Below are 12,331 nucleotides of genomic sequence, written 5' to 3'. Positions count from 1 at the left end.
ATGGATGACGAGAGGCCTTGTTGAAAGTCATCTGACTGTGGCTTCTGCTGGAGTTTTGAAAGTTTCCGTGATGACAGCGACTCCAGGCAATCGTCCAAGTAACCTTGGAGGAAAAGAGAGCCACAATGAACTTTGTGATTACAGTAGTGGTTTTCATGATGGTTCCGAGGAAGAACATTTGTAAAAGTTACATTTGCAAACTCGAGTTTCCTTCTTCCGTCTTTTTATTTTTGTGATTTTTCTGAGCGGAGATTTTCCAAATGTAGCGATGCTACATCCTTTCCTGCTCGCTCTGCTCAGCGGCTCAACGGAAATTTAGAACTTATTATGTTGCTATCATTTTGTAAGTTTTATTATAAATATACTAGACTAGAGAGGGTCTGTGTCATTGCATTCGGGATTTTTGAGGCCACTTCTTCCCAAACCTGCGTTGGTGAGGATCGATGCTGTGAGGACGACGACTCGGGAGACTTTACTGAGAGACTTGTCCTGACCCATTTATGACATTTAGCTAGAATAGGTAACTATGAGAATAATGATTTTATTTTGATTGCCTTTCCTTTTGAACTAATTTTAGATAAAGTACCATTATTTTAAATACAGTGTTGGTGGTTATTTCTTGTCCTTTATTGAGTACTCTATTGTGATTATTGTTGTTTAAATCATGACTCAAGACAGTGTCAATTTGGTCTCATTGACCTCACTGTAGATGCAGGGTGTTTAGGAGGTATTCTCTTCTATGGTTGGTACTGATAGAGTAATCTGAGTGTATGTTAGTGAAATGGGCCCAAGCGTATGGTGAGTGTATGTGCGTGTATCTGTGAAATTACTCTATCCGTGGAAGTAGGGAGAATTTATATGCCCTGATCTGGAACAGGGCTGCCTGTCCTCAGTATGGAGAGAGTAGGATTAGATGAATGCCAATGATCCCCTGGATGATGTGCACTCACCTGACACTGGGTTTCTATCACGGCCCACGGTAACTGACACTCACTTACTGCAGTCTGAGAACAGACACCCAGATCCGCCTAGATTTATAGGCTAATAGGTCCGCCATCTTGAATGCTTTGTCAGTAACCTTCAGGCAATACTGGAAAATGGATGGCAACTCCTAGAAGTGATGTTCTTGGTAACTCAGGCAATTTGGGAGGTCACTACTATCACCGTAGACTGTGGATGATTGGCACAGGACGCTTACTTGGAAGAGAGGCTGCTACTCCGCCCTTCGGTGGAGAAATGCAGATCTGTGCTTCTTATCAAAGGTCGTCTGGTACTGGTCTGAGCAGGTACTCTGCAACTACAGTATATTAAATTGCAACTTACTCATATGCCTCAAAAACAATCCTGGAGAGCCATGAACAGGGATATACATGGACAGTTCTCTTTTGGACAAGGGACAGGAGCACATCCTGAGCCCCATCTTCAGGTAATTAAACTCAGTGCCCTCATCACAGAGTTAGTGGACCTACCTGTGTGTGTGGCTTACCTTATACCTCCCCAGATCCGGCCATATGAAGAAAAAGAAACTAACAAGCGAGATACACTGACTGCACATCTCTGTGTCCACTTGGAAAGTTTCATTGTGGATACGTATCACTACCTCCTTTGCCATTAACTTTCTACATTTGACATATGTGCCTCTTCTACCACTACAGAGGCAACCTCCTAATAATACAATTGTCCTTACCATGTCATCTTCTCCTCATTTTTCCCTTTACCTCATCATAAATACCTTACCCTAACTATGCCCGTTACCAATAAAAAATGAATATACACTAACTCCAATCGTATTGCTAACGCATCTGCTAAGCTTTACATATTCAATTATTTAAATTTAATTATATTACATCTAATTAAATTAACATTGACTTTGTTATTGCTACTCAAGTCCTAAATTAGTTTAAGTTAGAAATTTTTAAGTACCGTTACTATATGAAATTAATTTCAAATAATATTTGTTAGTTATGGTAACCTGAACCAATAGCTAACTCAAATCCCAGCACTAATTAAGGTTAACTATTTACTGTGTATTATATTACATTAACTTTAATCTGTTTAACTTGAAGTTCTTACCCTAAATAATATTAACCTTAACCCAGACCGTAACCTAATCCTTGCCAAAAATAATTCTAAATATACATGGTTAATTTAATGTAACTAATTTTAACTGTAATGTTCATTAAATTATTTATAAAAATGATGCTCTCGCTCTAATCCTCAGGGTAATCAAACATTAGCCTAACCAATGGTAATTATTTTACTGTCTTAATTGTAATTTAATTTTATTAAACATTGTTATTGTGTTCAATTGCATTGGCTTGATTGAAATAAAATCCTTATTTTGTTATCCATTCGTCTTTTTAAAAGGAAATGGTAAAGTAACTATTGTTGATGTAGTGGTTATTTAGACAGAGGTGATAATATGTTGCCTATTTACTTTTTGGCAGGAACAGGAGGACTAGTTGGGGGTGGACAGCCAGTCAAATGACTAGAAGCTTGAACTGGTAGGCGAGTGTGAAAAAAGATTTCTCCAGGCTTCTCACAATTCTCTGACTTGTTTGTCAGGAATGTTGGGGTTAGGCAGTGGGTAGGATGACTGGGACGGTAGTGGTTGGATTCTTGCAGTTAGCAAGTGCACAGGGAAATTGTGATGGTATTACTTGAATTGTTGAGGTTAGGGAGCATGTAGGTTGACTGGAATGATAATGCTGGGTATTTTGAGGTTAGGGAGTGGGCAGGGTGATAGTGATGGTAATGCTGTGTTTGTTGAAGTTAGGGAGTGGCTAGGAGAAATATTGATGGGATTGCTAAGGTTGGGGAGTGGTTAGGGTGATTGAGATAACAATTATAGAGTTGGTGAAGTTAGGTTGAGGGCAAGCTGACTTGCATAGTATTGATGGGATTGTTGTGGTTAAGGAGCGAGTAAAGTCCCACTGACTTCATGTTTTGTGCTTATGTTGAAAATATCTTTGTATGTATGTATTGTGAGATATCTATAGGGCAAACCTACTCAAAAGGCAGAGGAGCACTGTACAGGGTACAGAGAAGCACAAAGTCAACAAGTGATAGGAGAGGTAACTGGTTTGTGAACTTTAAAATCATGATCTAGTGCTCTTTAGAGAGGTGCATTGTCAAATCTTTCCTAAATTTGAGCAGCTTTAGGGTGGTCTTGATGGATACAGGGATGTTGTTCCAGATCCTATGTGCATGCCAGGAAAAGGCCTGCCGCCTTGTTCTTACACTTCTTAGTCTGCAGTCTGATGGTGTCCTGGCTAGAGGTGAGCTAAGAACCACCAGAGGCGGAGAGCTTGTCTGTAAGGAAAGATAAGTGGGGTGCTGGTTATGATGGCTTTATAAATGATGCAACTGATTGTGAAAATAGTACAGGATAGCAAGGGGAGCCAATGGAGTTCCATCAAGATGGGAAAAATTTGATCGTATTTCTTCAGTTCTTGGATGAGACGTGCTGTATGTAGACATGTAGGATTCCCTTAAGGAGTGCCAGTGAAGAGTCTGGGAGTCCATTGAGCAAGTCATTGCAACAGCCCAGATGCAAGAATACAAGTGCTTGAACAGCAGTTCTGAAGCCGCTTTCTGGAAGAGCAGTTTGACTTTCTTTCAAAGAGAGAGCTGGTACCAGGTTGTCTTTGTCTTTTATGCATTGTGGTCTGTGAGAGTGAAGTTGGTGTCCAGGGTGATTCCAAATTGCCTGACAGTCATGTTCGTCAATGAAAATACTTCTAATTACATATTTCCTTTTCATCAATGCATTTCCATCCTTTTGGTGGCATGCGAGATCCCTCTGATGCACCTCATGGTGGTCATCAGAGGTTTCTAACAAAAGTGGGGCGGTTGTCCAGTTTGGAAGCACCACCTGGCTGTCAAACATCATCAGAAACATAGAGACACATAGAGCACCCCCAGCACCTCAACTGTTAGGTCTCCTTCGGAAGCACACACGCTGGAGCACTAGAAAATGTTGGCAAGGGGCAGTGTGATACAAATTTCCAAACCATCCAATGAAGTTTTTGCGTACAGTCGGCTTATTCTATTTTTTTTGCATTGGTGTTTGGAAGAACAGTCATATGCTAATGCATGCCTCGATTATGTTTTTGTTACGTTTCATTTTCTTTCTCATTACGTTGATCAATAGAAATGGCCACATAAACAACAATACAACATAACACAGTGCAATAGATGTATGCTGGTATGAAGATGCCCTCTTTTGTGAAGACTAATTTTAATATGATGTTTTTGCACATAAACTAGTTTGATTCATTGACAATTGATGACAAACTCCATTCAAAACAGCTGGGAGGTTCAATTTGTACGTTGTCTTATACATTCGAAAATCATTAAAAAAATGCACATCATTTTATTGGGGGTTTCAATTTAATATGCTAAAAGAGAAAGACAGGAGTAATAAAAGAAAATAATGAATTAGCGGCATGGATGCAAAATGAACAAAGAGGCACTCATTTATATTGTTTGCAGTGAGATCAAGAGAGACATAGAATGGAACAAGACTATTGTATTCTGAAAAACAAAGGCTGGCATTCATCAGAAATTCAGAATATCAAGCTTTATGTAAATGATGCTTTTTGAGCATGTTGTGTGGCTCCATTGAAGAATGGTGAAAGGGCTCATTCAGGAAGGAGTCCCATAGGCGCTTTGTACAGTTATAAAACATCTAAGAGTTCACCTTTGCCATTACATTGAAATGACAACATAAGCATTGAAAAGCTCAACTAGTTATGAGGAAATCTTGTCAGCCCCACCCCACATCCTCTGCTGGATACGCAAAAAGGCCCTGTAGTGGTATTTTGGACAGGAAGTCTTTTGTAATGGTATAAGTAAAAAAACATCAAAGTAATGCCGTGATAAAAAGCACTTCCCAACATCCTCAAAGATGCTTTGTTCCCCAGTTATCCCTCAAATATGCACGTGTTTGCATGTAATGTGCTATTGTGGCCGAAGGGGAGGTGCGGATATGCTGGTGCCACATTTTCAAAGTGATTTCCATATGTAGCCCATTTCTGTGCTAAGTGAAGCAGATTCTAATGTGATTCAGTTTTGTCTCTATGGCTCATTTGGCATTGAAAATGCTGAAATGTCTGGGCTTCTAATTAAAAAGAAGTGTGGCCCTCATTCTGCGAGGGGCAGGAATACTGATTTCAGCACAAGTTGTACCAACATTTCCACACACCGCATAATAGCCCCCCTAAGAAGAAATGATCAGGAAAAAAACTCATCATTCCAAATTTTACTACCCGCCATGGGGGATATATGCCATATTAGCAGATTATCACATACACACTATGGCGCAAAAATCTGAATTAGGAAATATTACCACACCCGTAAATACCGCACCCTACATTCAGTGTTTTCTGGTTATGCTGGTAACATCCCAAATATCACACCAATCAGAATGAAGATGAATGTTTGTTGAGGCAGAAGATGAGAGGTAAAGTGACCAAACGCAAATCAAAGGTGACAGAACTCATGAATATCCCCGGTAATCGCTGGGTAATGCAGTGGGAACACTGGTAGATGAATGGGCATGAACGATGTTGTCATAACAAGAGACTAGGGTCCTGATGACGAGTCAGCTGTTTTTTTCTGACCCACACATAAACCCCTGTTTACACATGGGTCGGAATTGCAAGTTGGGTGTTGTTTAATGCACGGATGTGTTATAGACCGCAAGGTCAAACCTGCTGAAACGTAACCGGGGGAAACCGTACAGTAATTACTGCATCACGCAGATTTTGATATGTTAAACACCAATATCCGCATGTTATTCCCCAGAAACTCATAACAGGTGCTATTTTTCGCACCCAATAAATAATGAGCCCAGTGGTATTGTTTGCTACCTGGTGCAATAAATAGCCCATTACTTGTAATCAGGTCCCTGGTGTTTCACCATAACAGCAGGATTGAATGATCTTTGCATGGTAGGGTCCCTATCTAGTTCTCTGTTTTACCAGCAGCTTACAGCTGGTGGTAAAAAGAGGTACAAAACTGAGGGGCACACACTATTTACACTCACCTTGCAACAGAGGCTGCTGTGACCAAAGTGTTTGCTGAGGCACAGGTATTAGTGGAGCAAGGGGTTCAATTGCACTGGGACGAAGAGGTCTGAGCATATAGGGACTGCAGGTGGCATTGGGAACGTATCATTTTCAGCTACTTTTGAAAGTTTCATGCAAAGGGATTGTTCCAATATTTGGAAGGTGAGGAGTTCCCGATTTTTGGAGAACATCCTGATAAGGACTGTTTAATTGGTTCTGATCTCTTTCGGACGCTGTTTCCAGTAGTAGTGACTCTGCGCTCTTGTTCTGCATTGCCCTCCTGAAATTCGTAATTTCTGATTGATGGGTAGTGGACTGGGCTTGTGTTGTGCCTTATGCTTAATGCAGGCTAGTCTGAAATGGCTCCTAGCTTCAAGGGTTAGCCAATTGAGGAATGCCTGAATGGGTGAGATATGTTTGAATTTCCTGTTTCTTGAGGCTAGTCTGGTGCTGTGTATAGAGTTGCTCTTTGATGATCCCTGCTCAGAAGTGAGTTACCATGATCTAGTCTCGAGTGGGCCTAGTACTGGACAACTAGTTTGAGGTCTTAAGCTGGCATGATTTTTTTTTATCCCTCTGTCTAGCTTGAGCTGGAATTGTGCTCCCCTTGCTATGTTACTGATGTGGTCCTCAAAGTTTAGGTGTTTGTCTAGAGTAAATCCCAAGGATTTGGTGCCGTCTACAATGTTTGATTTGCTCTCAAGCAGGGAGCTCTCCTTGAGCCATTTAAGAACTGGGGAGTTTATGGTGGTGCATGTTCACTCAGGACTGGATTTCAATGAGTACTTGACAGGCTGTGGTGATGTGTTCTGGGGAAATAATTTTCATGTAGAGCTGGGTGTCATCTGAGTAGAAGTGTCAGTTAAGGCTTGAATGCTTGAGGATAGAAGCAAGAGGTTTTGTGTAGATATTGAAGAGAATAGGAGGAACTACCTGGTGAAGTTTTGGTATTTCAGAGGTGGAGAGGGTTGTTTTCATACGTTGACACCAGTTTTCCAGAAAGTGGGTTAACCATCTGAGAGTTATGCTCCTTAGACCCATTCTGGTATTGGGAGTTTTTAGAAGTATGGTCAAGGAGAGGCGGATGCAGGGTCCTCTATTTTCCAGGATCCCAAAAGCGCCATCACCATTTTAAGATTGAAGTTTTTGGTGTTTCTACCTCAGGTGGACTCTTCCCTCTCTACTGTTGCTTATGCCTGTCCTGACAGCGAGAACATCATTTGGAAAAGTGGGAACAGAATGCTTCTCATGCTGCTGTTCTGTAATGGATACAGTGTAAGTCTCCCTTCACCACATTGTCTCTTTTGCACTTTTGAATATCATTCACTACTAATAGTGAATTTGGAAGTTGCCTGAGAGGAAATTCTAGAAAGACAGGAGTATGACTCCTCATGTAAACTAGAAAGAGCAAGGGTCTCAGGGATCTAAGAAAAAGTTTTTTTTTCACATAGAGAGGTAAAGACAGAAGGGTAACACACGATGTCTGATTTTCCGAGTGTGACCTGCCTTGGGTTCAACTAACTGGTGATCAGCCACTTTTGAGAGCCTTCGGGATCATGATGGGAGCGTAGGGCATGACCTCTTGCTGAAAGTTTTGACTGCCTTCAAAATGAAAGGAGAATGCAAAATCTGGGACTTTTAATAACGAGCTGTATTTGTACACTAGTAGGCAGTAGTCCTGACTTTTAAAAAGGTGGATGGCTACAGCTCATGTTGCCAATTTCAATTTTGGCCATTTGTTAGCATCTCTGCTTCGTGCTTGTTACTGTTTGGATTACTGGCCTTTTTGTAATACACTCTTTTTTAACTACATGCACACAGCACCCCACCACTACTCTCGCAAGGTTGGTGCTGTGTACCTTCCTAGTAACAATTATAATTATCTCACCTGTCTCTCCCACCCCGTTCTCCATCACACTGGGAGGTGCTGTGCCCAAGATAAGAGCACCTCTCTGGTCACCAACGCATGGTACCAAAATACTGGCTTATTAACATGTGGTAAAATGTTGCCTAATCCAATGAAAATTCACTGTGTGGCATTTGGTCCCCAGGATAAGTCTTAAGATATTAAAAGATGTTAGGCTTCAACTAAATCTACTTTTTACCCTGGTCTGCATTCTACTGGGCATTTCGCCAATCTCAATAATTTTAAGATAGCCATTCTAGAAGAAGTGGAATGTTCCAAGACCTGGCAGAAAAGTTGTCCTTCTGCATACCCAATTACTGACTCACTTTCAGGTAATTCGCAAACATTTCTCAAATTAATTTTCTAAGTCCTTCATGCTTGACACTGTTAAAACTACTGATTTGCACAAGGCATGCCTATGTCTACCAGTGGGTGAGAAACTATGGGCTGAAATGCTCCCCAAAGTAATTGCCAGTGATTAGGATTTTTGCAAGCATTCCTCCCATCACTTTTGTGTGATTGAGGACAAACATGAGAGCCAATACCACACTCATTGTCACAAATCCCACAGAACTGAATAGGCATAGATTTAGGTTTTGTGATAACAGAAAGTCCCCCAATTGTGAAAGGAGTACAAAACGTGGAACACTACCCACCTCTACAATTTCCTCCTCTATAAGTATAGTATGATTGAAGAAATTCCGCCTATGGATTCTCCTCTAGATTTAGCACTTTTTCCACAAATTCATTAATATCTATATTCCAACTTATGCACATATTTTATGCTAACAATAGATACATTATTAGAGGCAGTCTTACATGGTGAATACTGCATTTCAACAGTGCCATTGTACAGACGGCACTCTACATTGAGCCATCTACATCGGAAATACCACACAAAGAGATGTCCATACATTGCATTAGGTAAATAGAAAATAATGTAATTTAATTTCAATGTAATATAATTTGAACAAGGTAATATTATTAATTTAATGTAATTTAGATAAAGACCAGGGATAGTGGTATATGTTTAATTAATTAGCATTAAGGGGCCGATTCCGATCCGGGTCGGAAGGGCACCGAACGCGATCCGGCCGGAAAAACTACGAGCCGTACGCGTGTTTTCTGGCCGACTCGTACAGCTGTACGAGCGAGCAAGTACGATGCGAGCTACGTGAAATTCACCGACCGAGTCGTTTCCGGGTCCAAACCGCTCTGTACGTCTCGTTCGGAAGCTAACCGTGGCATGCAATGGATGCGATTTACAACCGAGCCAGTACGATGCACGCGTCGGACAGCCTGTGCGAGCCAGAGTCCGGCTCGCAAAAGCTCCCAGAGTCAGACTTCGGGGGTCCGCGTCGGACCCCCTGACACCCGCAGCCCTACGACTCGGGCACAGGGGGAGACCTATGGGTCTCCTCAACACAGGCATGTACAGTGCGGATGGCACCGACGCGTACCCACTGTAGGGGGCGCACTTGTTCGAGACGTACCCATTCAGTCAATGGGAGCGCATGTACGCGTCGTACAACTGGCTCCCATTGACTTCTATGGGAGTCCGAACGAACCAAGTCCGACAGCATACGTGCGCATCGTACTCGCGCGGTCGAACTGTAGGGGTCCGGCTCGGTCGGAAAACACTCCGGATCCGACTCGGTCGGAGTGCTTTCCGACCCGGATCGGAATCAGCCCCTTAGTGAGTTTTAATTAATGGTTAGGGTTAATTATTTAATTCAACATACTGTATTAAAGGCAAAAGTTGACATTAGGGTTAGGTTAAGGGTTGGTGTATCCAGGCCCCATAATTCTGCTCCAGATGTAATATACTTTCTGAGCCTGGTTTACACCACTTGGCCAATGTGTTGTAAGAAACCATGGCCATAAGAAAGGAAGAGCATGTGGATGGCATTTATCAAGGCTTCAGCATTTTCAATTGTTTTTTGAATGCGTGTGGACCACTTTAGATTCCTGGTTGTGGCCATCCCGTGTTATGCAATCTTCTAGACGTTATTGACGGTGAAGATTTTATTCTTCCCCCTATATTTCATGAATAACATCATCTTAGTTTTTGTTTGTTTATCTTTAGGCCATTTTTGAGGCAGTATTTTTCTATGATTGTTAGGGAGGCCTGTAGCTTTTTAAGGGTGTGTGCGATGAGGGTGGAATCATCAACATATAGTAGGGCGACAGTGCTTAATTTGTAAAAAAAAATAAGTGCCCGAGCTCTCGACAGGAGGCCACTGCAGCTTGCACCACACAGTGCATCTGCCAGCGCTGCCAATGATAGTAACAACACAACTTCTAACCATCACACTCCTACAAGTGTGACAATTCTGACTATTCCAGGCTACCAAAGCTGTAAGAATTGCTTGGGTGGTAGGTTATAGTCATTTTTTATTTATATTGAATTAATAATTACCTGTTGTTGTGGTCATTTCTAAATTAGCAAGACAGTGCCACCTTGTGGCAGACTGTCTCAAGCGCACAATTAAGTGCTGGTGCCAAGCACCGAAAACCACTGGCTCAAATTAAGCACTGTAGGGTGGGTACCTGGAAACCATTATTTGAAGGCATGTCTTGGGAAGCTCTCAGAAAGTCCTGGTACATATCATTGGTATACAGTGAGCTCAGTAAAAGGGCTTAGAGACAGCCCTGTATAACTCCACATGCAATGATGAACAAACCGCTCATGACAGCCTTTTCGATTAGTATTAGTTTAGGTGTTGTGTCAATGTACCGCCATTTTGTGAGCAATAACAAGGCCGGGTCTAAGCCCACGTTGACAGGTTTGCTGTGCAGTTGCCTTGGTATGAGGTCGAAAGCAGATGTGTGGTTCACTAAAGCGACATAGAGTTGCATCTTCTTTTGTGAACTGCACTTGTAGATGATATGTAAAAAGACAAATATTTGGTCAGTCATGGAGAAGCTGTTCTGAAAACCTTGAATTGGAATTTAAGATGTCTCTGTGCCCTTTAGCAACAGTATCAAGTACATTACGTAGACAATGTTGATAAGCCTGATGGACTTGAAAGGTTGTGGTTCATTTTTAGCAGCCTTTTTGCAGTGTGCGATGATATTGCTGTTCTGCCAGGAGGAGGGCAAGTTTAGAGATGGAAATCAGTACGAAGAATATTCCTAGAATTTTCACTCACAATGCAGTGATGTATTTGATTATTTCGGGGGGACGCGCATTTGCTCTCAGGCTGCCACTTACCTGAATTCCTGCATTCTTTTCCTGCCGTGAGGGAAACGGCCAGCAAGGGGGAGACGCTCTGCTGCTGGGCAAGCACTATCGTCGCCGTGAGGGGAACGGCTGTTACAACTACATCCCCCAGAATCCTCGGCTTTGGGCGGCTGCTGAGGACGTCATCCACTAGTGCCTAGCCCCTTGTTAAGCCCATCAGGCACGCCGCAGCGCGGGACGCGCGCGGGCGGCGCCCGGGCAAAGCCCGGGCCAAGGGCGGGCCCGTTTGTGCCCGTTAGAGACCGAGTGAGGCCGGGCCGGGCCCATCCCCTTTAAATCTCGTTAAAAGGTCAGTGAATGCTGGATATTTGAAAAGTTGTGTGTCCTCAGGTACTCTTGACATAGCTGCCCCAGCCCACCAAGCACCGTAGCCGTACAACATTCGTATAACTTGCATTGGTGCTTGGAGCTCTGCTGCCTAATTGGAACTGTACGCAAAGAGTTGAATATTCCCCATTGAAAGATGTCTATCGCACCAGTAACAGGCCGGAAGACCCTTGTTGGTACATTAGACCAATTCTTGGTAAGAGTTTCTTCTATCTTGGACAAGGAGATCGATGTTACCGAGAAGCGTTTGTCGCTGGGTTCTCTTGCTAACAAACGCTCCTCGTTGGGCTATCTGTCACAAGCACGTTCCCCTGTTCGTACTTTGGAATCGGGAACTGATACCGGCAATGTAAGCCCTGTGCCGGACGACAGTGATAATAATCCCTCTTGCCATGACTCACCAATGTTTTGCATTCCAGAATCTGATGGAACTAATCTCAACACAAGACCAAAAAAGGGCTCCACTAATCCCCCACAAACCATTGGTGTGACAGAAAGTGTAAAGACCAGGTCTGCCACGAATTCAAAGGCTAAAGCACCCACCTTAAATAACAAAGAATCCCTGAAAACCTTGAAACCTAAGAGAAAGCGGAGAGAACCACTGGACGTTGGTCACACAGCAAAGTCCAGAAGAATTAGCTTAGGGGCCCCACCTGAGAATATCCCTGACCCCAAAGGAGTATTGTTAGCTAGCGGGAAGGAGAGTGCTCCTATGCTACCCCCCTTGATCCCGCTCAAGGACTTGCATAATTTGGATGAAGTTTTTTGGGGGAAATTGGAATC

Source organism: Triturus cristatus, chromosome 6, assembly GCF_964204655.1.
Source record: "Triturus cristatus chromosome 6, aTriCri1.1, whole genome shotgun sequence".
In the NCBI taxonomy this organism is placed as follows: Eukaryota; Metazoa; Chordata; class Amphibia; order Caudata; family Salamandridae; genus Triturus; species Triturus cristatus.
The sequence above is the reverse complement of the archived record's forward strand: the minus strand, read 5'-3'. Positions refer to the sequence as shown.